This window comes from Melospiza georgiana, chromosome 6, assembly GCF_028018845.1.
Source record: "Melospiza georgiana isolate bMelGeo1 chromosome 6, bMelGeo1.pri, whole genome shotgun sequence".
NCBI classification, from domain to species: Eukaryota; Metazoa; Chordata; class Aves; order Passeriformes; family Passerellidae; genus Melospiza; species Melospiza georgiana.
This window is the reverse complement of record NC_080435.1, coordinates 3147883-3168284: the sequence shown is the minus strand read 5'-3', so window position 1 is coordinate 3168284 and position 20402 is coordinate 3147883. Positions and strand designations below refer to the sequence as shown.

The 20402-nt window shown below is 38.0% G+C and overlaps 1 protein-coding gene across 4 annotated transcripts in view; it reads right to left on the bottom strand.

The window, feature by feature from the left end:
- The window catches only part of SIPA1L1 (signal induced proliferation associated 1 like 1), a 200600-nt gene that overhangs the window by 157593 nt on the left and 22605 nt on the right, over positions 1-20402 (bottom strand). Inside the window, exon 2 of one of the 4 annotated variants that reach the window (XM_058027401.1) lies at positions 13141-13294. The exons of the other annotated variants lie outside the window; for them this stretch is intronic. The gene's annotated coding sequence lies outside the window, so the exon portion shown is untranslated. The remainder of the gene's footprint in view (positions 1-13140; positions 13295-20402) is intronic. 4 annotated transcript variants of the gene reach the window in all.

The following is a 20402-nucleotide window of genomic DNA, read 5'->3' as shown; positions in this document are numbered from 1 at the left end:
CACATGTTTCCTGGACTACAATTTTCCCCCACAATATTATCTAATAACTCCCTAGAACTAGTAACACTAAATTCACTGCCAAATTAAATATTGTTCCTCAGCTCAACAACTTCCTTTCTCTTGGAATATCTCTTGGCTGTTACCATTGACACAGCCACTCTTACACAGCTCCACAACCTAGACAGCCTTCACTATTCTCTGCTGCAAAGGATACAAAGTCTTTACTGTTCTCCTGTGTTGCAAGGGCCCAGTTCACACACAAGAACAGGACCAAACACCAAGAATCAGATGTGACTTTTAGGTTGGCATTGTGCAGGGGCCATCCTCAACCTGAGCATTATAAAAATCAAAGAACTGGATGCATTGCAAACAGCAGAGTGGTTCTACAATTTACCGTGAGTCCTTTTCTTCTCTTTTCTCCTTTTCTTCTCACCAACAGACACCCCCTGCTGGGTGGGAACATTGACCAGTCTAGTCATTCCTCAAGAAAGCACAACCCTAAGAAAGATGCCTGACCCACTAAAATTGGTCTCAAAAGAGCACTTTGCTGGGACACAAGAAGGAAGCCAATTACTGGGAGTTCACAGCTGGAATGCCATGGTTTTCCACATGCATAGTCTCCAACAGTGTTCAGTATGTTCTGACCACCAACCCAGAACACAAACATAGACACTTAATATTGCCCAAGGGCCCCTTTTGTTTTGTAAAGAGAAGCATACTACCACTAAATCAAGACAAACAGATTTTTTTCATTTCTTTATATAGTAGACATTCCTGCCTTCCTGCAACTACTAAATTAATACTGGGAGCAACCATCCAAGGGGTAACACAGAATTAGGACAGTGACTCTTTCCAGATAAGTATGCTTAGATCAAAGTTGAGGGGACATTAAGTGAATAATTAAGCATATGTTTTTGATATAAGCAGTCTTAATTTGACTGGCTGCTCCATCTCTGTTCATTAGAAGAGAGACAAGCATCCATCCAGAAAAGTTTCTAGATGTGGTCAGACGTTAAGTATCAAAGTAAAAGGGGAAAGAGGTTGGGCAACTGCAAATAAAATAAAACATAGACCGCATTTTCATATACCATAAGATGTGTTAAATATTTTCATAACATATACATTTTGATTTATTGAAAGAAAAGAAAATATGAGGTCACAAAGAATAAAATTAGTGTTTCAGGTCAAGCGGGAAGAGTGCTAGAGCACAAGGAATGCTTAACCTTGACAAGTCATTCCAGAGGCTATCAAAAGTCAATTACTTAGTTCTCCATTGTGGATTTCCATCTGTGCATGTTTTGTACATAAAAGGATCTGGTGACTTTCATTCCCAGCACTAAGAGAACCAATCAACTTTGAAGTTCAGTCCCAGCTATCTTCTCCACAACTCCAACAGATCCAAAGTTCTTCCAAACCTGAAGCCCAACAAGCAGTACCACAAGAGGTCCAGTGCTGTTCTGTTCCCACAGACCCCAAGAATCCAAGAGTCTTCATTATGCATACAGAACCAAAATGCCAAAATGAATACAGGGCAACTTGCTTCCTGGACTGGACAGTAACATGGAACATACAACTACAAGCTGCCTAAAGAGTCCACCCCTGGAAACAGTCAATACTTACCTGGAAAAAGTCCTGAACAACCCAGATTAACTTCATCATAGCACTTGACTACACAACTATTACAGGGCCTTTCAAATCATTATCCTTTGAACATCTTTAACATCCTCAATTTCAAATGTCTACATGATGGAAATATATTTTCAACAAGTCAAATCTTTCTTTATAGTAGCCAGAGCATGAGTAAACACACATGTAATTACACTTAATAACCCACTTGATTTTCTTCTATCAGCACTTGGAAAAATGCAAATTAGACCAAAACTGTCTTAAGTTTAATGCTACAATCATTAGTTCTAAGTTTTACTACATCAATGTTTCTTCCTAGCTTAAAGTTACTGCATTTACTAAGAGGTACTTTCTTCATTAGACAACACCAGTATACATCCAAAAAGCAATAGTAGATACAACTTAATTAATATGGAGTGTTGATCAAGATATGAACAAACAAAAAGAAAATCTAGACTTTTTACTTTCAGGCTCAAGTCATCTGATTCCTCTCATAACTAATTAGAAAAGCAACCACTCCTAATTAATTATCTGCACATTTAATGCATGGTAATTTTTCATTACCAATGAAGCACACATTCTGTAACATACAAAACAGAACCAGACCAAAACAATTCTAGAAATACGATTTCTGCAGTAAAGCTTTATGTTAAAAGGGTACCTTACTCCAGTGCCAAATCACAGTGCTATTTCAGGATGCAACCTGAATAAAACTCTCTTTGCCTTGACATGTCACATTTATTATAACCATATACTTCAGCTCCAAGCCATACAAAATTGCATTCAAACTGCAAATTTGTAGGAATAGCCCATCCCAGAAGATAAGGATGTTTTGACAGTATTTGCACTTTCCCTTAGATCAGATCAATGTTGTTGCTCTTGAACCTGAAATAAGTCTTGCAGCTGAATGAGACAACTGACCAGGTTTTTTCCCTCCTACTCCTAGTACCAGGAAGAAAGTGTCTATTTCAACTTGTGTAAGTTTTCTCCAAACAATTAAAATCTCAGTAAAACTTTAGTGCTGCTAAAAAGGACCATGCACTGTTACACAAAAACTGTATTATTATATTGGATTTTGCACTTAATATCAAGAACAGGGAGGTTGGAACTAAATGATCTTTAAGGTTCCTTCCAACACAAACCATTCAATGATTCTGCTCATAAACCAAGAAGGACTTCACCTTTTAAACAATCACTGCATTAATAAAACTTGTACTAGCATAACTCATCTCCAGACAGGCAGACACATACTTTATGGAAAGATCTCATTTAGGTTGCCTTTTCTCTTACTTCTGAGATATAGATACACATGTGAGTGTCATAATAAAGTATGTATGTGTGTATATATATATGTGTGTATATATATATGTGTGTGTATATATATATATGTGTGTGTGTGTGTATATATATATGTGTGTGTGTATATATATATATATGCCAGAATAAAGAAAAAACTATATATCCTTCCCTCTCCTGAATCAAATCTTTACTCATTGGAACAGGAAACACAGCCAGAGAGGGCTGTGCCATTAGGTAGAAGTATTTTGCCTTCTAAACAGAAAGCAAAGCCATGTGAAATTTTGAAGAGTATTCTGAGGATCCTAAGAGCACAACTATGGTGCTCTATATTTCTCCAAGCTGGAATAGAAGTCCAGAAGAAAGACAGGACAGACATCATATAGATTTAGAAATAATTACAATTTCAGAAGTGCAAAAGTACATGGGAGATTCTGAAAACAGTCTGAAAAGGAAATGTTCCCCCATCTGTGATTCCCAGCACATTTAGCTTAGCTTCATAGAGCTACCTGTTGTGAAGACACACCAGAAAGAAAATGTTCTACTAGGGGTCCTCCTATATATCCAGTGAATGGTACAGCCATCCTAAACAAAACTCATAGTAAAGTGGATGCTTTTAGCCATCAGGAGCAGCACAGAATTTCCCCTTCCTTTCATGCTTCAATTACTACCTCTGTCCCTTCCCATGGCATAGTCATTTATGACCTGAACATAGGGCATGTTTGTATTTGAAAGGTTCTTGTGCTGAAGGCTCACAAGAAAAATGTTTTATGTCTTAAAGTTCCAAATCACTTCTTCAAGCACCAAATTAATACCACTGATTCACCTTTTAAAAATATATACCGTTGTTTTCAAATCTCAAGTGAATTAGTAAAACCAAAGGCTCTTATTTCACAAAGTTAATTTTACTACATAAACCCTTGCTCCCATGGGTATAAGAGTGAAATATATTAAGTGGCCATTCCACTTGGCATTTCTACCTTCACCTTGACCATTAAAGCATAGAACAGAAAGAGCAAAGATAGCATGTTACTTGAGAAGAATCTTTTTATGAGGCTTTTGGTTCAATGAAGGATTTCCTTCATGCATTCTATTTCTAAAAATCCACAAAAGGGGGCTGAATAGCCAGTCAATTTTATTTCTTTCAGGTGTCAGCTAAAATGAGGGGCAAGATTTGCTTTCAGCTTTGTGCAGCTTAGCTTGCAGGTCCAGCCCCAAGAGAGGCTGGGCTATTACTCAAATTCACCCATCAGCAATGAGGTGCCCAACTAGCCCTCAATGTGTCAATGAAATACAACACATGCATTATGCAGTCACACTGGCAGACACCGGGAGAAGGACGTGTGTATGAATAAACACAGCACATCACGATTCTCTCTTCTGGTGAGCTACAAATTCTCGTGCAACAAGTTACACCACCTGACTGTCAAAATGCAGTCTGTCTTCACCAGTCAGGTGGTAAATTAATGCTTTGACACCACATACCATACAGATTTCTGCAAGGTGTACAAGGGTTATGTCTAAAGAGTCACAGAGCAATGTGAGTAATGTGAACACCATGCTCAGGAACAATAGTTACATGAAATACAGACTGTAGCATAAAAGTACTCAGGGCTTTTTTTGTGAAACACAGTACTTAGATTTGTGGAATAAGAGTATCAAAACACTTCTCAAAGGACATGAAAATTCCCTATGATCGTGATTCTCAAGCACACACAGTAAGAATTAAATACTATTAAATGCTCCATTACCACAGTGCATAGCAAATTAAATAAAAATAGGACCTACTTCGTACTAGGTGCAACAAATACAAAGCCAGTTCCTGAGATAATTACCTAAACTACTTGTTAGACTGCAAGCATTAGGCAATTAATATTGAAACAGTGCTGTCTCTGCCAGAAGCAAAGATGCCATATAGTTAAGGATGTAAAAGTTCATCTTCTATCATGCAATCCCTGTTTGGATTGCTTGTTTCTATCTGATCTGCACAAATTCTATAAAGTCATTTAATTTTGCAGTACGTAAATCTCCATGTTTCAGCTGGCTTAATGTCTTGTAGTCAGAACCCAGGAATTCATCGTCTCCCTAGTAACACACACCTGATCCAGCAAAGACTCAGGCACAGAAACACAGGCAGGCAACAGCAATTTCTGGAAGCAACTTTAAAAATACCTCACCTACTAGCAGAGGAAATCTGCTCCAAATGACTGAATTCACAGCCTCAGGCTTCTAAGCCCCCTCCAATCCAACCATGTTCAGAAGTGCTTTTTACCAATCTTGAGCCAAACACCGCAGGCATCCTTGCCTGGCAATGGTAAAAACCAACCTATGCAATGACAGCAGGAGCAGTGCTAGCAAGGAAATTACCCAGGGCTAACTCGGGGTATCCCTGAGAGCTGCCTCAGCACACTGACCTGGTGGGCCTCAGGCAGCAGCACCCAAAAGGACCATGCTGCAGGACAGTGATATCCTCTGCCTTGGCTGTTAGGCATCACTGCAGCTCCAGCTCACAGCCCCATTTCCACACCAGAAGCAGTCATTTACTTGGCTTCCCATATGAGGATGACTCCCGGATACATGTCAATACTGCTGCTAACATTCAGACAGAACATTTGAGGCTTTAATGCCTCCAGACTTCATCCAACATTAACTGAGAACAGGGAGGGAGAGAGGCAACTCAGCCCAGGGCCACCATGAGCTCAAATGCCATACAACTCATTGTGCCACCTGAAGATGAATCCCTCCACAGCTAATGGCACCCCAAGGAAAGATGCATCAGGACTGCAACACATCCAACAGCCCTCAGAAGATATAAGGTTTGAAAAAGAACAGGAACAAAAAATACAGAAAAAATTCAGATGATTTCTGCTTTGTTGTTGGGAAGTCTCACACTGGAGTGGCACAGGCTCCTTGTAAACAAACTCCCTAGCAAAACAGATGTTTAGGGTTTTTTAAATATGCAAATATCTCACCTTTAATCAGTTACAACACATCTTCTAATCAAACCCTGTCCTAATACTCAATAATTGAGCTTTTTTTTCAAGAAACAAGAGAGATTCTTTCATCATCCAGCCAATTAACAGAGCTGTGGTTTTTTCTTAGAAAGACAAAAAAAAATTAATTTCCTTCCCAACAACTGGCATGCAGTTTTTCAGCAAAACTCTCACAATTCAAATCTATTATTCCAACTAAAGTGCATGTGAATTTCCCCAAAAAGGGTCCAGCAGAGTCCCTGTGAAAGGCAAAATATTGATTATGACGACCATTTACAGTGTGAAAAATTAGCTGTCAGAAGAACACTTAATGAATTAGTTCTGCAAACACAAGAAACATACTATTTACAAATTCCAATACTCTGAGTATTTACAACCTCCTAAAATCATCCCAAGGGCCAAATTATTTTATAAGATTAATTAGTGAAAAATCCCAGTGAACCGATTTTTATACGTATGCAAGAGTTCTGAAACACATTTTCTTCCTTCTACTATAAGTAGCAGCTGACCTATTTATCTTTCAGGCTTTTTACTACATACTGGGACTGTTTACATACAAACTGACAGAATGGGAAAATTAATTTATAAGATATTTTAAAAAATTAAAAATCAGAAAAGACTATGTACTTTAACAGTTTAAGATAAGCATTACAAAACAACATTTAAAAATAACTATATAAAACTTCCATGTTTTGAGCTTATCCTCATAAACACTGTTGGCTAATTCCATTTAACTAGAGAAAGACAGGTTACAGTTTGGGAGAATAACAGATTACCCTACACTTAAAAAAAAAAAAAAAGTCACCCTTTAAACTTTCAAATATTTCATCTCTACAAAGACTTCCCGCTACCTGTTGCCATCTCACACACAGGCCCCCATGTAAAGCACAACTGCCTGCAAACAAGAGGCACAAAAATCACACCCATCTGTCAGGCCAAGTGATAAGTGATATCCCAAGTGATAACTCAGGGATCTGGGGTTACCTTTATTTTTTTTCAGTTGTTATGGTTAACAACTGTCTAAATATTGCTAGATCTTGCTAGTATATATGAATATACATCTAAAAATTATGCAGTAACTTTAAGGAAATGCCACCTACCTTCATGATGCAGGGCCCAGCAGAGTATTTGGCTTAACTGAGGTGCAGCAGTACAACCATTAGACTCTTTCACCAGTGATGATTTCTGCTGGGCAGAAAGGATTGGCCCTCAGTGATGATTTCTGCTGGTGAAAGAGTCTAATGGTTGTACTGCTGCACCTCAGTTAAGCAAAATACTCTGCTGGGCCCTGTATCATGAAGGTAGGTGGCATTTCCTTAAAGTTACTGCATAATTTTTAGATGTATATTCATACATACTAGCAAGATCTAGCAATATTTAGACAGTTGTTAACCATAACAACTGAAAAAAATAAAGGTAACCCCAGATCCCTGAGTTTTCAGGCACCTGTTGTGACAGAGCTGCAATTCCCTCCACTCAATGCTTCAGCACTCCTTTCCACCACCCTTTCTTGGAGAAGACATTTAAAAAAACAAGCTGAATGAAATATCATCAGTTAAATACACACACCTGCCCCCAAACAGATGAAGTCAGATTAATTATAGCCACCTTACCCAACAGTTTGCTATTGCCAAAAGCCATAACCTGACAGACAACTTATTTCCTCCCCACCCCATCTTTTTGGGTTATCTATGCACCAGTCCCAGCTGACCTACACAGAGTGAAGTCAGACACAGACTAACATCATGAGAAAGATGAGATAGGGGAGCAGTAGTCATGGCAGGGTTTCCTAACTCCCTCATCATGGAGTTTGACACACATAGGAAATAGATTAATGCTGGTTCCCAGGTATCACCTAACAAGTAAACCTGTCAGACTCCAAAAAGGCACATAATACACAGGAAAAGGGAACCAACATATGAAATGCTTACACATGCAGGGCGCGAAAAAAACTACCAACAAGCAAGAAGCAATGGTTTTCAAAGCAGAAAGGTAAAACTGTACAAGCCCAACTTTCAGACTTGGTTTGTTTTTTTTTTTTTTAAGTCATCCTTAAAAAGAGAAAATTTGAGTTATTTTCAGGGGTCATAAACACAATGTTATCTGCGCTCTGAGTCTCAGGCTCCTGTTCTGATAGGAGCTTCAGGTGACTAGCTTGGAGTTTAATAAAAAGAGACATGCATTTTAAAGAAGAATAAATAATGACTTTTCATTTCAAAGCATGGCAAAAGATTACCAGACCAAGTAAAAAGAAGCAACATTTTCCAAATGGGCCCCGAGAAAGTTTTTTTAACAGTGAAGAGGAAAACTGACATACTAAAATTATATCAATACTAATCATATTGCTCATGATAATCTAATCTTTCCCTGTTAACATGTAACAAATATTTCTTTTTTTTTTTTGAAAGCCCATCTGGCAGAGTTTGGTAGACATGAATTTTGGCCTATTAAACAACTCAAGTTTACAAGGAAGCACATCTCTCAGTACAAACAATTCCATTTAAAATCTGATGATTTCTCATCATTACACAAGAATTGTTAAACCATCTGTTACATCTCATTGCTTTTGTTCCCTGGCCATATAGCATTGACCACGACTGCCCAAACTGCTGTTTATGGTCTTTTATCAAGCAGCTAAAACACAGTTCTTTTCTGCTACCCTTTTATCAAATACGTTGGTTATGCTGAACTTCATGAAAGGGGAAAAGTACAAATATTCCAAAACATATTTTACTGTTGAGTTGCTAAGACCACAAGTAATTCTCATGTGATATTGTATTTTCTGACCTTTGTCTTACTTCTGCCTAACCTGGACTTGCCCATCCAAAAATAACTGCAATTCATTTGTTGCAAGTGTGATACACAATCCCTTTGGTATGCAAGCATCAGTCAGACTTAAGCAATATTGAATATGTTAGCTGACAGAACTCAGCACTGTATCTCTGTTGGTTAACTAAACCAAGCTTATATGAATTTTTCCTTTGTTTGCTTCCCAGAACATGAAAAAAAACATGGAGTAAGAAAACCAAGAACTCCAATGGAAACTAACAGGCTGCTAAAATATTTTAATTTCACATAATTTATTCCTGTTACAGTTTAAAAACTACCAAGTGTCAGGAAGAAGGCAAAAAGCTAATCCAATGAAACTAAGTGACAAAATTCCAATTGTCTCTTGGCCACCAGTCTCTGACCTCTGGCACTAACTGTGCAGCAACTGAAAATAAGTTGGTAATTGACGGTGGCCTCTGTATTAAACAATTCCAACATAATCAGCCAGATCTTTCTTCAAGAATTAACAGACCTTTTGTTTTCTGTAATTATTGTACATATTGTCCTGCCACTAAACAATATTTTCTTACTATAGCAAGCTATATACTTTCACAGCAAAGCCATTTCTGCATTTCAATTCCAGCAGGAATAGACTGTGCCCATCACAATGAATGTACTGATCATTTCAAGAGAAACTAGTCCTATGTCCCACTGCAGCACAGAATAAATTTTAAATGCACCGAAAGGTAATTCTACTCTTGAATTCCACTGCCAACTGAAAGAAATACACCCTCCTCACCCTTTACCCAGGCAGGCAACAACACAGAAGAAAAAGTAGGTCTTGGCATTCCATTACTAATATAATGGACAGGTTTTAAGGAAGGTTTGAAGTTCATTAAAGAGAAAAAATAACCCTGTTGTTGCTGTTGCCCTTTTGTCACAAACTCAAAGACAGACATTCCAAACAAAGCTTGCTTTACAACAGTCCAAGCCATACCTTTACAGTCTTGTTTACCTCTGCTTTTCTCATACTCTCCTTTTTGTTCAAATTTCCATTTAATTTTTTGCAGTTATTTGAAAACTCTTGTTTCATCATTTTTTTCCCCTTGGTAAGGGAAATGTTCACATTCTCAGTATTGTGCACATTATATGTATTGCAACTTACATATTCCAAGTAAGCACAAAGGTGTCTTTAATACTATAAATGCCTTCAAAAATATTTCCTTATACATAAAATATGGAGTCTTTGGGGAAAAAAACCATAATGGTATCAGTTCCAGCTAAATGTTGTCCCTTTAACGCTACATTATTTTTTAACAATTTTAAGTGCTCTGAAGAAAGAGTAAAACAAATACCAATGAAGCATTTTCATAGACATCAGGCTATCCCTCTAATTTAGATTTTTCTTAACTAAATCACATCACCAAAATACAATCTGTAACTGCCTACTGGCCTCTACTTCACCTGAAATTCATTCTTAGATGACAGGATTTCAACCTTTACCCAAACACCCTTTGAGAAAGTCTGTGAACCTGTGTCACTGTGCAGTTGAACATTTTATAACCAAACCGAAATGCATTTCACTCAGACAATTCTAACATGCTAAGGAAGAAGCTGAAGGAATTGGTTTTGGGGGGCTTTCTTTTTTCCAACAGATTGTTGTTTCATTTCTTCAGTATATATCAGTATGAACTAATAACACCTTTGAGGAGTGTTTAGCCTTGATTTTCTCACAAGTTTCCAACACAATTGTGTTCCCGTAGAAGTGATGGTTCTCTATAACCATTTTTCATTATATTCCAGCATTAGTATTGATAAAAACTGCAAGCATCAGACTTCAGGCTTTCTAGCCACCTACATTCAGCTGATGAACTACAAGCTTCTCTGACAACTTTTGCCAAGATAAGGACTCCATGGTCAGAACTTTGGCAGAGAAGTTTCTAACTTCCCCGACAGGCTTATGCTTCCAGCATGTTATCTGCACCTACTGGATTCCCCCTCCTTTTTTTTTTTTTTTTCCCTTTTTGTTTTTTTAATACAAACAGTTAGAAACCAGAGTTCTGGAAGAATTTCACCTACTGCTCTTATTTGGGACAGCCCATTTAAATCAACTGCACTACCGTGTAGGATGCCCTGGATGGTGGAGCAGCCATTTCCTTGGTCCTACCAAGCAAGTCTTTCCACCACACCTCCAACAAACTGCCATCCAAATTCCACATCTGTCATCCACAGCTGCCAGAAACACTTCCTCAGATTAACCACTCAGAAATTACTTTTCTGTTGCAAAAAGAGCTGGGTGCGTGTTAAATGAAAAAGCAATTAAAAGAACCTGCAGCCAACAGGTTACTGGGATGATATGTAAGGTCAGAAAAAAACGGGAGGAAGGAGGATATATAGATGTCTACGGTTAAAAACACCTCAGTTTTAGACTTAGAAGAGCAGAGTATTGCTGTACAGTGTTATGAAGTTAAGTCACCAACACTGAAAACCTGCAATTTCACCACTTACTGGTGTCTTTAAAAAAAGGAAGGGAGGGAAGAGTAAAAAGCAGTAATTTTTCATGGATTGAGATGACAGACACTGACTGCAAACTTGGCAAAAACAAAATATAGAAAAAAACGGGGGGTTTTTTTTACTAATATAACTTGCCCAAACTACCTACCTTAGACTTCTTCCTCCTGTTTTAAAAAGAGACCTGTTTCTCTAATGTTTTGTTATTGATCTGGAAGAGGTAATGACTAAGGGGAGATGTAAAGACAGCATATGAAAAAGGTTGGCAAAGTAGTTCTTGAAGCACTGTAAAAACTTAATGCTGTGTTCTTTCTCCTCCTACCCTCTATTATTCTGTGTGATATAATCATGTTGCATACAGTTATTAATCAAAAGCTTCTCAAAGCTTTTCACAAACATCTAGTTAGACCTTATAAAAGAAACAGTAATTTCCATCTTTCCAAACAAGACACACAGACAGGGACCTGATCTAAGACAATGCCATGTCTCAACCAGAACCTGTGCATCTACACTGTTGTCACTGCTGTCCAGCCCAGCACCCACCTGGGTGTCCTTTTTGGTCTGCCTCTGACAGCTCTCAAACCACTTACTAGATACATTTAAACATACACTTTAAAACTATTTACCAGACCAATCTACCTGCAGAAAGACTGTTGTTCAAATGAGCTGGATGGTTTCCTTTGTATTACAAGCAGAGCATATTACACAAAGCATTTTAATTACATCAAACAACAGTGCTGCTAAAACAAGCTCTTCACCCCAGGAACAAACATTAAGCTATGCAGAAACTAAACATGCCACAGAGCACAGGAGTTTCATTTGAAGACAAAATTAAGATTTCAGCCCTTCCTTTCCTTAAAAGCACACACAGTGAAAATATACCTGTATAACAAACAAAAACCCAAACTCCATTTCAGCAATATTCTGACTAATATTTGAAACCTTTAAATGTCACTTCTGACCATTGTATGAACCATTCTAATCAATTAACACGACATAAAATTAGATAACTAGGAACATCAAATCCATCTCCTGGCATGGGAAAACAGCAGGAGACAAAAGATATATTTTGAAAACAAGGCACTTCACTTTCTTCCTTAGACATGCTGTTGTCATATCTGCATATAACAAAGTGACCTTGGTTGCCACCTTGGGTGCTAAAGAGCAGGTGTTGGAAACAGAACCTGCTAAGGGCTGAAAAGGAGAAAGGAAAACAACTAACCAAACCTCACTGTGCAAATCCAAGTCCCAGACAAACTCCTTTGTACACAGCCAGTGTAGGTGGGGATACTAATATCCCAAAGCACTTGCTTTCAGGCAAGGATTTGCCCTCAGTAAGCTCAGTCTCACTTGTAAGGGCAGGCTGGGACAAGAGCCAAAGCAGCCTCAGACAGCACTCACACAATCCCTGCAGCTGATATGGGGAATATGGGAGGGGGAACTGTTGGATGGCAGGATAAGCACAGGCCCTGCTTCAAATGTGCCTTTGGTCTGCCTCAATGCAATGTTTTATGACAGTTTGGGAAGTCATGCTGCCTTGGAATGAACCAACAGGTGTAGACATCTCTCTCACCTATAAAATGAACAATTGTAGGGTAATGCTAATGAAATTATCCAACCAACACTTTGAACCACTTACCATCCTTCCACCTTCATAAAGCTTGCTGAAGACAGGTAGAAAGTAGTCTCTAATAAGGCTTTTTATAGACAAACTCCCCTTTTCACTGTTCTATCATGTTTTATAATTTTAAAAAAAATCCACAAGCCCAAAAGTGATTTACCAGATATTAAACATAAAATTAAAAGGCAATGCTGTTTTCTTTACACTGAGCTGACAAAGAAGGTGAACAAACAAGTAAAATTTTAAAAACACAATAAAATTCAAACATTCATTACACTGTATTCCAAGCTATTACTAAATAGTAGCTGAAGATGCAATGAATACCTTTTATAATAATCAAAACGCAGTCACAACAGAAGCCATAAGAAACTCAAGGAAAAAGGAAATCTTCATGGACATCTCAGAGCAAGCCTAAGCATCCAATCCTTATGTCACTCCTCACTGCTCCTCATCTACTCAGGGCAGAGTCTCACAGCACCTGTTGAAAATGCAAATACTCAATTACCTGTTAGGTACCACACAAAGGCAAACCTCCAGAACAGGCAGCACCTTTGAGAGCAAGCAGTGTGTTATGAATAATTTGGGGGGGAAGCTACTGGCCTCCTTCCACACCAACACAGAGGCCAGATAACTCTGGATATAGCCCCTCTGTCCCACACCACCCAAAAGTCACTTTAGAGTCTTTAGCCCCACGACAAAAGAAAGCTCTGGATCTTCCAAAACTCAGAGACAAAACTGAATTCCTAATGCAAAACTGCATTCAACATCAATGACTGAGCACATTTCATTGCCTTTGTTTTTAAAACTGGAGAAGAATAAATTATTTTCAATAATCCAGTTCTGAGTATCTGCACCATCTTCACTCATGAAACACTCATGTCCATATTCTGGAAAACTGTCAGGATTTATTTTTTTTTTTAAGATATTCATTTCGAGATCACAATACTTCCATTTCAGTATTCAGTATCAACCACAAGATTCGATTATCTAAGGAGCTGGACAAACACTTTAGCAATTTACTTCAGAAAAAGTAATTTTATGTTTTTTAAATGAATATGAGTACTAAGGGAGACTAAGTCAAGTTCCACTTCATAATTACTCATTTCTATGAGCATGTGTTGACATTTTTCCGCATATGGCCATTCTTTCTAAAGCAGAATTTGAAGCTAAATTTCACATAAATGACTTAAACTGTTTCCCAGCACTCGTGCTTTTTAGTCTTATCTCTACGAGACATAAGACTGCAAGATTTCCTGATAACCACCCATTTAGAATGAAGGGATGGAGAAACCATCACAAATTCAGAGATATTCTGCTGTTCTTACTTTCCAAATGAGCATACTTAGTTCCTAAGCATCTCTACTGAATAGGAAAATAACTTTTTTTTTTAAAAAGCACAAACAGGAAAGGAGGAAGATACACATTCAATGCTATACCACAACATTGTTGCACCTCCTAGTCCCAGTCACACAGGGCCCCTACAAATTTGGGACTCCTTCCCTCCAGAGTACGTACAAGCTGTTTAATCCTCATTGCACCTTACTGCCCAGAGCTGATGCAGGCCCCTTCTCAACAACCTTCCCACATGCACTTCAGAAATACTGATAACTGCACTTACTTCCAGGTTCAGTGCAGCTTTCATTTAAAACCATTTGTAATAAGGAACAGTCCAATAACTCACTATCATCAAACCTCTTCATCATAAGATAAAGCATGAGACTATGAAACGTAATACCATTCACAAAATTGATGAGAAAGGATGGCAATCCTTTCCCAAAGCATAAACAACCACAGGACATCCTTTCCCTACGGAAGCCAAGGGACAAACAAGTTACATAACACATTTTACAGAGAGCAACAAAGAGAAGGCACAATAGAATAAATCCTTAATGGAGTATAGGAACCAAAACAAAATAACAACCAGGAATATAAAGAAAATAATTAATTAAAGATGCAAAAAATGTTGTTTTGAAAGCAATTACAATTTTGATACTATCTTATGTTACTTTTACTTGAATACATCCCTTCAAAAATACACTGTAATCAGCATAAAATAGGAGGGCTTTCATGTAGATATACTGTATCTATCACTATTTTAAAATTAAGAATTTCTTTTTACTTCCATTTCATAGGCCTTGTCAGCCAATGAAGCACTGCCTTGAAATTTTTCCTGTATCTGTATAAAAAAATTATACCAACTTATCTAAGTTCTCTGCTTTTTGGAAATAGTGACCAGATACAGAAAAGAAGTCGATGCAACAAAACTACAAAAAATTGTTCCGACTGTTTCTATAAAGGAGAAAAAGTAAGGAAGGCAGACAGGCAAAGAGCTATTCAAAACTGGGAAGCTTTTCTAAAAATATTTAATAACCCAAAAACTAATTAGGCTAAATTTTTATTTATCTAGATTATTATATTAAGATGATACGCAAGAGCAAGTTTCAACACCACCATTAGCAGTGAAATACTGAAATACAAAAATTTCACTACTCTCTTGGAACCACCCAACACTGCACTGATTGACAGAAGATGCATTCACAGCCACACAACCTCAATCCTCCCTTGTATCCACACCAACTTAAATAACTTTGCTGCTGTGGCTGAGAAGCAAAAATAATCCATAAAATCAAAACCAAAAAATCTGTGCAGTTCCGTGAGCTTCTATAATTCACTGTCTATGCCCATCCATTAGTACTACCAAGAGAGGTAAGTAGAATGCTTCAGCAAAAACAAATAATGTAGCAGCAGTGCAATTTTAGCCCTGATTTACTTTAGGCTGAAATCAAAGCTACACAGGACACTCTTCAAACTGCAGGCACTGTGGGAGTTGACTTCTGAACAAGATACACCTTTAAAGAACATCTGGAATAAGTCAATTCTGTAACTTAACACAAAGATTAATTCTCATTTTCAATCCAGGTTTTCAGCTTAACTTTAGGACTCTTGACCAAACTTTAACTGAATTGCTGTTTTGCTCACGGTTCCAGAGGAATGCATTTCCATGAGGGAAAACACAGAATACTCTTGAGTTGGAAGGGACCACAAGGATCATTAAGTCCAGCTCCTGGCCCCGCAGAGGCCATCCCAAGAGTCACACCCTGTGCCAGAGAGCATTGCCCAAATGCTGGTTGAACTTCCCTGGGGAGCCTGTTCCAGTGCCCAGCCACCCTCTGGGTGAAGAACCTTTCCCTGACATCCAACCTAAACCCTCCCTGAAACAGCTTCAAGCCTTTCCTTCAGCTCCTGTCACTGATGGTCACCACAGAGAAGAGATCAGTCTGCCCCTCCTCTTCCCCTCACAGAGAGAATCTGTTATTAGAAAACTGTAGTAGGAAACAGGGCATTTACTGAAAACATTATATTCTCAGACATCTCAAATCCCACTGCATTCACCAAAAAAAACTTATTTTCCCTTCCACTGTCTTTTCTGCTCACAAAATTTAACTACCTTATACAATTATCACAAAACTTCAGGACTAAGAAGGCAGTGACTTTAATGCTATTCCCTCTTGAGATAACAAGCCAAACTCTGAATTGCAAAGCACCTAATACCTCTAAAATTCCTCTTAAATTCAGTAGCCAAAATTTGGCAAATTTCCTGCTTACTCAGCACACTACCAAAATGGTTAATCTTGTTCTCTTTTAAAAAGCAATCACCCACAAATTTCAAATATTCTGGAAAAGGTATTAAGTGTCCAAATGTGAAGGAGCATCACAAAACTGTTGGTTTTTATTTTGCACCATTTCTATACTGAAAGACTAACTTATTGATTTTTTTTTTTTAATAACAGACTCCGTGTTATAGTTTTTTCCTTCTACTTTCTGCGGCTTAATCCTGGCATCAAAAAAATTCATCCAAAGGATGGCATTCATGCTGCCAACAAACATACAGCTTTTGGCAGACTACAGAGAAGTCAGTGCTTCTCACAGAGCAGCTCTGTGCTGTATAGAGGCTGATGCCAGTAAAACATTAGCCCAAACTGAAGTCTATTACATAAAATATACACAAGCATCGGCATCATACTCCAAAAATTCATTTATCTTGATGAGTAACAAAGTCTTTAAAGGCCTTATAACTAAAAATAAACAAATGAAGTATAGAGTTGTCTCTACATTTCATTTTAAACTGGAAAAAACCACTAAATAATAGAGAAAATAAAAAAAACACTTATGGGAGAGCACAAGCAAAGACAGCCTAGGAGAGCACAAGCAAAGATAGCCTAAAGACTCCAATGCAAGATATTACTCTCACTGCCTTTAAGTAATTATTGCTTTCTAAGCTCTTTGTCTGTCCTTTGACACTGGAAACAGATGAGGAATTGTATCTCAAGCAGAAAAACTGCTTCATATGAAGGATAAAAAGAACAGCACTGAAGGTCTGTTCATTAACTGTACACTCATAAATGCACAGTAAGCAATAGAAGTTTTTCAGTTCAGCTCATCTTCTGCAGAGTAGCACACTCAGTAGCAGGGTATGGAAACATTAAATGAAACACAGTAAGAGATGCATTGTCCTCTACTTCCCAATTCCTCAAAAGCTGATTCCCCGAAATCCAGGACTTTACACAGCTGCAAGCTTAACTCATAGCTCAAGCTATTAGATGGACTTTGTTGCTCAGATTTCTGTGGACAGACATTTTCAGGAACTAATGGACTTGTTCAATCAAACAGATTCATTAACTAGCCATGAGAGTAAATAACCTTTATAGGAACTGCATGCAGCAACTCTTCTGGACTACAAGGACCACAAGCACCAAGACATATGCATATACACATATAAAATACATAGCAATATACAATAATATACTTAATGTAGAAGCTGGTCTTAGTGGAATCATGTTTAACACATGAGCCAAGTTCTAATGTAATTTTACATTACTTCTTGTTCCTATCATTTTTTTTTTCTAGACAGTGGCAAAAAAAAAAAGGCACATTGTCTTTGTTAAATGAACTCTGATGCCTTAAATTCACACCAGATTTTTATGCACTTTTAAGTTGACCAAATCAGGATGAAATTATTTGGCTTTAAAAGATCATCTACCCCTGTTCTATCCTACAAAGTAAAAAAAAAAAAAAAATACCATGCAAAACACAGGCAAAGAGTTATAAACTAGAGCAATAAATAAAAGCTCAAAGCATATGTTCATGGTCACCATAATCGTACTACACATAAAACCAGTCTTCTGCTCATTATCCATGTAGAACTCTTATCAAGTCAAAATTTTCTAGTATAAATATCTGTGTATTTCCATACAATATTTGCATGCAATTATTCTGGCATCAAGTAGACTTAAAGAGTCATAACACTTTAGGAGGTCATCTTTATGGCTATGGGCTACCTCATTTTAAAAAACAGTGAAAAGCCATTTTTTCACAGAAGGCAACAGTCACAGAACTCATTTCAGTTCATGTAATACCTCACAAGTCTTGCGTTTGGCATTTTGCAATACCAGAGCCCAACCAGAAATTTACTTTTATGTATTATCTAGAAATCTCACAGAAATAATTCTAAAGGCAAGCAGACTAGAAATATTCTGAGCATCTTCCCCTTACTATCTCAAGCATAACATGGTACCTTCCAAATAACCTTGAAATCTAGTGCAAATGATGATTTCACATTACTATCACAGAATCACAGAAGTTCAAGGCTGGAAGAGACCTATAAGATCATCAAGTCCAGCCCATGTTCTAACTGTTCAACTAGATCATGGCAGCAAGTGCCACATCCAGTCTTTTTTTGAACTCTTCAAGGGATGATGACTCCACCACCTCACTGGGTAAATGATTCCAGTATCTGACCACTCTTTCTGTGAAATATTTCCTTCTTAATTCTAACTTACATCTCGCTTGACGCAGCTTGAGACTGTGTCCTCTTGTTCTGTCTGTTGTCGCCCGGAGAAAGAGGCCGACCCCAGCTCACCACAGCCACCCTTCAGGAAGTTGTGCTATACTGGCTCTCAAATCCTCCCTGCTAGATATATCTCTTCACACAGTACATCTGACTGCTAGCCAGCCACTGGAATACTGACAGGTCTAAAATACACCTGTGTATTTGCAGCATACCACTTTACCCAGCCAGCAAGGGGGCAAGGAAGAAAGCTGAGGGAAGGCAGCACCCTGGGAGACTCCCCCAGCACCTGAGTGCAGGCAACAGGCACAAAGAGCTGAGCCAGCTCTCTCTCAGGACAGTCTACACAGTAAAACTTAACTGAAGTCACACTTTTTATTCATCAGTTTAAAGTGTCCAAACAAAAGAATCCATTAAGAAAAGCTGAGATTTACAGTTCTTGCCCCTTTCAAAAACATCATTAAATCAGCTTCTTATTACACAGCAACATGAAGGAACTGTTTACAAATCAAAAATGTACCTTTGTAAGCACAGCAAACAAGTCAGGGTGTGGTTGCCTCGAAACTGGCAGGGAACTTTTGCCTGTCAAATATTTCCAGTTCTACCGCGCAGCAGCTTGGGTTTAAGGCAACATAATGCAACAGGTTAAAACTCATTCAGAGCTCTCATGCCACTGCCACAACTACAAGGTGTGCCTTTTGGCTCTTCTGGAGCTACTCGTCACTGTTCACCTCACTTTGCTTGCCCGTTCAAAGAAAAACATCCATCATCCCTTCACAACATGGTACGCAGTAAAGCACCCTGACTTCCACAAAGAGAAGTCCAAGATTTAGGATTTGCTGAAGAGACAATAAGCACACTATTTAATGCAATACTAAAGAATGCAATATTGGAAGAAACCAAACCCTCATAGGATGGGAGCAACAAATTACCTACACATTACTGCTGCTCAACAAATATGAAGTGGGAGAAAAGCAGCAGCAGTAAGCTTTTTTAAATGGTGACCCAGTAATTGGAAAAGAAGGGAAGAGGATGATGCACTCAACCTTCCACAAGGATGTACACTTACACTTATAAATATGGATTAAACTGACAGCTTGTAAAGCTAAAAAGTTTGATATCCAGTCAGAACAATCTTGTCTCAAAGTCACTGTGGATAGCCACAGAAGGTTTGGACAATAAATGACTGACTATGAAGTAAAATGTTATATTAAATCCATTGCCGATAAATGTAACAGAGTGGAAAAATAACCTCAAGTGGTAACAACTGAAATAGTTTAAAAGAGAAAATAAAACAAAAATCGTTGTCCTATACAACCTACCATACATTGCTCAAAAAGATAGAGAGACCAGAGAAAAGGGACAAACAGACATAGCTTGTCTTCCATACAAAAATTACAGAAAATTATGGCCTTGGAGGCATTAAAAAGAGCTAAAAATCAGCAACATAAAGCATGAAATAGTTATCCATTTTATACAAGGATTGACAAAATATCAGTAAGATAACCAGACTTTAGGAATTCAAGAGCAATCTTCCTCCCTACAATATATAATTGTTACCACAGGACAACATCAAAATCAGAATTATAGTTTGATTGTGAATCCACAGAAGATCAGGCACTATTTTACATTACACCCTAAATCTGTCACCTCTAATGCTGGCAGGTGTTAAGCCAGTATAACACTGTAAAAAGTGCTTGTAGCATCTTACATATGGCTTGTAATAACCTCTTACAAT